Consider the following 5710-nt stretch of genomic DNA (forward strand, 5'->3'; position numbering starts at 1 on the left):
ATTATAAAGCCCGCACGGCTGAAAGAGCGAGCATGTTTGGTGTGACGAGGATTCAAACCCGCGACACTCAGATTGCGAGTCGAGCGCCCTAACCACCTGGCCATGCCAGGCCTGTTCAACAGGCTGTGAAAGCCGCAACTTTTTTGACTAATCGAACACTCGCAACGGGTTTTTAAAAGTAAGAGCATTGGCAACTGTTCAATTCACTTTTTTTTCTTCCAAGACTAATGATTTGACAAAAACGAGGACACTTAATTTGCTATGGGATAAATTTAGATATTCACCCATTCACGATATACCTCTGGAGATGAAAATGTTTTATGTGCGTGGTAGTAGATGCTTCAAGTTAACCTGTGCTTTTTCAGTAAAAACAGTTTCAAAGGGTGTACGTGTACTGAAACAAGCTCATTCAAAAAAATATCCAGATTTCAGGCATTGCTTTTCATGATTTTTGTAAACACACAAATACAGATAGATGAACAGCAATAAAGTGCACGGCCATGTAGAAATGTCACGAGCTTCATAAACATTTAGATGATTAATATATGTTGTTTTATTTTATACGAAAATAACTGCTCTATATAGTGATTATCCTAAAAAGTGACGTTAGTGTGTTTGGAATTCCGAAGATGTTGTCGTGGTTGAACGATGACTACTATATTAAAAACTTGATAGGAAATCCTTTATATATATATAAGTGACACGACTAACTCACTAACATATGTAAATTAGGTTTACGTCAAATAATATGCACGGTAAAGGATTTCGTGAACAAATATTGGAGTCTAACTTAATAGTGTAATACTATTCTCCCTTGTAGTTAAGAAAAGTAGCAGTTGTAAATGAAAATATTAGCTCCAGAGTGCGGTATATAAGGCTGCAATATTTCAGCACAAGCTTGACAGGATTTTATTATTTTCTGTCTGTACTTTATCTGAGTACAATCATTTTTCAACTGGGGAGTTTCCCCCTTGGGCATGCAAAACGATTCTTTAAATCAAGTAGTTCTCAGATTGGGCAAGTAAAACCATTTTTTAATTGGGAAGTCCCCCCCCCCCCCTGAGCATGCAAGGATTTATCGATTCAATGGTCAAGAAGGGCTCAAAGTTTTAGTTTTAAGTGAAGTCACCATCGGTTGCAAGTTTTAAGCTTGTGGCACGAAGGTGAGAAAGGTATTGTTCATTTGCGGCATTATGGGATATGTTTTGAAATGATCCCTTGCATTTATAAGCGTTAGTCCGTCACATAGGTAAGCGTCAACTAATTGAGAATGGGGGTCGTTGAATAAGTTCTTTAATTGTTTAATAAACTCAGTTAGCTTTAACCGGTTTGGCAATAAAATTGACTAATCTAAAAAAATGGGTAATAAATACTAATGAAATCGTGATTTATCGACAAAATTATCATGAATGGCTCAAAGTTTTAGCTTCAAACGACGTCATGATAGACTGACTGAAAGTTTAAACAGTTCGACCTATGCTGCATAATTTACTAATTATAAAAGCTAAGCGACTTTTTAACATTATATGTTGGTTTGTGATATACGCTGTTAATAAATTATTGTAATTTCAAATAGATTAGAGTATGTGGTCAAGAGCATTGTCCCCAGGCTGCATAAAAAAATCTAGTTACCAACTGCTGTATATTTCAGTTTATCCTGAAATAGCAAATAAAAGGAAATGACTATACTGGGTAAAAGCCTGAGTGGACTGTTCCTTTTTGTGTATTCATGCCACAACCTCTTGTAGATAAGAAACCGTTAGAAAATTAATGAAGATAAGGAACTCTAAATATGGCCAAAATTCCTATTTTTAATGTTAAAGGTATCATTACGTTTGTTCTTTTACAATAAAGCTATTAAGACGATCTGCTGCCATCCCTAATTTTGAAGTACTGACCACAGGGAAGACACCCATTCGACTGCATCCACCAACAACCTTTGGGCTATTCTTTACTAACGAATGGTGGAATTAACCGTCACATAATAGAGTCTTCACGGCTGAAAGGGAGAGTATTTTCAGTGACGAGTTTCGATCCCGTGACTCGCATATTGCGAGTCGAGCGTCCTAACCATAAGATCATGTCAGTCCCGGTATTATTAGGATGCGCAAAAAAGCTGACTTATTTACTAATGGGCACAAAACAATATGGATATGGAAATACTACTTTACCTATGTATTATGATGCACTTGAACAGCAAGTCCGTTGTAAGGCCTCAGAAAACGTTTAGTAGTTCGGCAAATAAGGGGAGAGGAGAGAAGCAATAGGCATGTTTTAGAAATAGTGGTGTCGTTTAAGAAGAAAGGTAAATTGCCTATTGAAACTTGATAGTACAGCGCACAGCTACACAAGGACTATTTGCGCATATCTCTCTCTTACTTTGAAACGGTAGACTAGAGGGAAGGCAGTAAATCAACAATACCCACCACAAACTCTTGTTTAATTGAATAGTGGAATTTGACCGTTATCCTTAGAGCGCAACCTCGGATCTAAAGCGGGAAACGCTTTTTGGCAGAAACGGGTCACGAACTATGAATATTTGCATTCATTGTCCGACGGGTATGAGGATTAATAATTTACGAATTTCAGAGTGAATATCTACACTAGTTGAAACTTGTTGAAGAAATCCCGCAATAAAAGAATACTTTAGTGATTACTCTTAAATTATATGGTTTGGTTTCAGTTTCGCGCAAAGCTACACGAGGGCTATCTGCGCTACTCTTTTTACCAACGAATAGTGGGATTGACCGTCACTTTATAACGCTCCTACAGCTGAAGAGCGAGCCTGTTCTGTGTGACGGTGATTTGAATAGATTGATATGATTTGTCGAAGCATGTGAAAGTAACTGTTAAGGGGTTTGTAAAACGTTTGGCAGTAGACAAAATCTTCGACGGGTGAAAAAACAAAACAGTTCGGTGTACCAGTAGGATGCCCCCCAGTGGCACAGCGGTATGTCTGCGGACTTACAACGCTAGAAACCGGGTTTCGATACCCGTGGTGGGCAGAGCACAGATAGCCCTTGTGTAGCTTTGTGCATAATTAAAAAAACAAAAAACAAAAACCAGTAGGATGGGCATTTAACTCGCTATTGAGTAGTTTGTGTTGTTTGTTATCAGCTTTTCCCAGATTTCTTGTAGACCAAACAATTTATCTTTTAATTACTAAGTAAACATCTTTTAAAGATATAATAAATATTATCTGAAATTTCAAACGATCTTTTTTTTCTCCAACGTAGAATCGAGAGATTACAAAATTATGAGAAAAGTTCGTTTTTATTGTATCCTTTAGTATCAACCTATATTTTCTGCTTATTTTTATCAGAAGTTTTTACTTTGTTTCAGAACTAATATACATGGTATGTTATTTTTTCTTTAATAGAATATAGCAATTTTAATTTTAATGTTCGAGCATTTTTTTAGATGTTCGTTTTAAGGTGCAAGAGCTTCATTTTAAGTTGAAAGACATGTTTAATTCTTCCAGATGTGGCATGACATCGAGAGTGTGTTACTTGTTGATCCTCAGCCAGTGGACCACAACTTCAAGATGATGCAAGTGGGCCCTAGTGAAATTACGTCACATTTCCCTGCCAGAGTTGAATTGCCTCTAATCCAAAGAGACCATGTACAGCAGCAGTCAGAAGTCAGTACGAATGCACTAATACCGCAGTTACAGCTCCAACAGCAACAACAAAATTCCCAAAGTAACATCGAAGATTTTATGATAGATCTGGACTTTGTGCTTAATCCTGATTCAACAAGTCTTTACACTGAAGAAAGTAATTTGTGCGCATCGACAGAAATTTCGCGTAAACAAGCTCGTCCACAATTTTATCGTCCTTCCGTCGAACCTTTTAACAGCAGTTGTGAAACTCTCCGCTCTCAGTTAGGTCATCTGCATCCTCAAACCGTGTCGTCAAATGGCACGAGCTCAGCTTATCAACCAGGAGGTTGTTCATCTACAACGACATCTTATGGAGGTGGTCTCCCCTGGATCCAGCACAGTAGCAGTGGCAGTGGCACAGCTTTATTGACAAGCCAGATGTCACCACCAGCCTCACCAGAAAGAACGGCTCTTCAGCTTCAACAAAACGTGACAGTTGCAACTGTAGATGCTTTTAATACAGCTTCTCATCCGGTTTCTTCGACAGTGACGCAACCACAGCATTCTGTTTTACACCAAATTGGTCGACTTATAGCTCCAACACTTTATCATCCTTCACAGCAAGTACAGCAGCAACAACAACTTCAGCAGCATCTTAGGATGATGACTCCACCATCGTCTCCTAACCTTATTGACCTTTTAAACACGACCAACTCTTCTAGAAATGAACATGCGTCGACATCAAACGTGGTCCTCATGCCTGATAATAATAATAAGAAAGGACGTCGCAACTTGGGGCGAAAAAAGGTCACGACGCACTCCTGTTCACATCCGGGTTGCAGTAAGACGTATACAAAGAGTTCGCACTTGAAAGCTCATCTCCGGACTCATACCGGTGAGAAACCCTACCAGTGCACGTGGAAGGGGTGTGGTTGGAAGTTTGCCCGATCGGACGAACTGACCAGACACTACCGGAAACACACTGGTGACAGACCTTTCCAATGTCGTCTATGTGAACGTGCTTTTTCTAGGTCGGACCACCTGTCACTTCACATGAAGAGACATACAGCAGTATAAAAAAAAAGAAAACGTTTAACAGTATTTGTCAGATCAAAAGAAGCCGGTTGTTCCTGACTAACTATCCATGACATCTTCAGTTCCTCGTGGAGATCCGTTAACTTTGTTGGTTCAATCTTATTTTGAACGTCTATTCATAACCTGCCAAAATTAAGTAAAACATTTATGGAGAGTGGGACCAAATTTACTATATTGGCTTCGTATCACATCGAGTGATATGTGCAACGGATGTCACAAAAAATCGTTGCTTTATAGATTCAATGTGAAATATTTCTATAGAAATTAAATGTTTTAGAAATATATATATATATATATAATTGTGTTTAATGTAAGCAATAAATCTCATAGGTAAGTAAATTAAATAATTCCATCAATTGATCGTTGAAATGTAAACAGTTGTCTTTTGAATTTTAAGAGGCACTTAAGTAAATATTGATTTGCCAATATGAAAGAAAAGGGAAATTGATATGAAAACAGATAAATATAAATGTTTATTCAGGCTGCATGAGGGAGTTAAGAATTGCATCACATGACAAAAAAATTGTACGATGTTTATCTTGTTAGTGACTAGCGAAAAGGAGATTAATAGCTCGTGTATTTTTCAGGATTCTATAAATATGTTACTGTGTTTAATGCAAGTTAGTTTGTCTCAATAATATGTATAGATATAGAAATTAAAACAAAGATTAACATATTGGAAAATATTGTTTTGCTCAGCAAGACCCATATATTGCACGATACTGTGATATCTCCAGTTGTTTTTTGTTTTCTTCATGTTTCTTCTTAGGTTTAGAAAGACGTGTTTATATATAAGTGAAATATATGACGTGTCGGTACATGTGATGTAAATCTTGCTAGACACTCTAGGCAAATTATAGTTTTCTCTGAAACTAAAAAAGGAAACTACTTAGTACGGAAGCACCAACATACGACTAGTATTAATAAATTCTGCTAGACATTCTCGACAAATTCCAGTTTTGTTTGAAACTAACAAACTACTTAGTACGGAAGCACCAACACATGGCTAGTATT

The 5710-nt window shown here is 37.4% G+C and overlaps 1 long non-coding RNA gene across 1 annotated transcript in view; it reads right to left on the reverse strand.

Annotated features, from left to right (window-relative positions):
* The window catches only part of LOC111085492, a 17028-nt gene that overhangs the window by 3837 nt on the left and 7481 nt on the right, over positions 1-5710 (reverse strand). The window contains exon 2 of the long non-coding RNA XR_002610328.1: positions 930-934. This is a non-coding gene — a long non-coding RNA (uncharacterized LOC111085492). The remainder of the gene's footprint in view (positions 1-929; positions 935-5710) is intronic.

This window comes from Limulus polyphemus, unplaced genomic scaffold, assembly GCF_000517525.1.
Source record: "Limulus polyphemus unplaced genomic scaffold, Limulus_polyphemus-2.1.2 Scaffold424, whole genome shotgun sequence".
NCBI classification, from domain to species: Eukaryota; Metazoa; Arthropoda; class Merostomata; order Xiphosura; family Limulidae; genus Limulus; species Limulus polyphemus.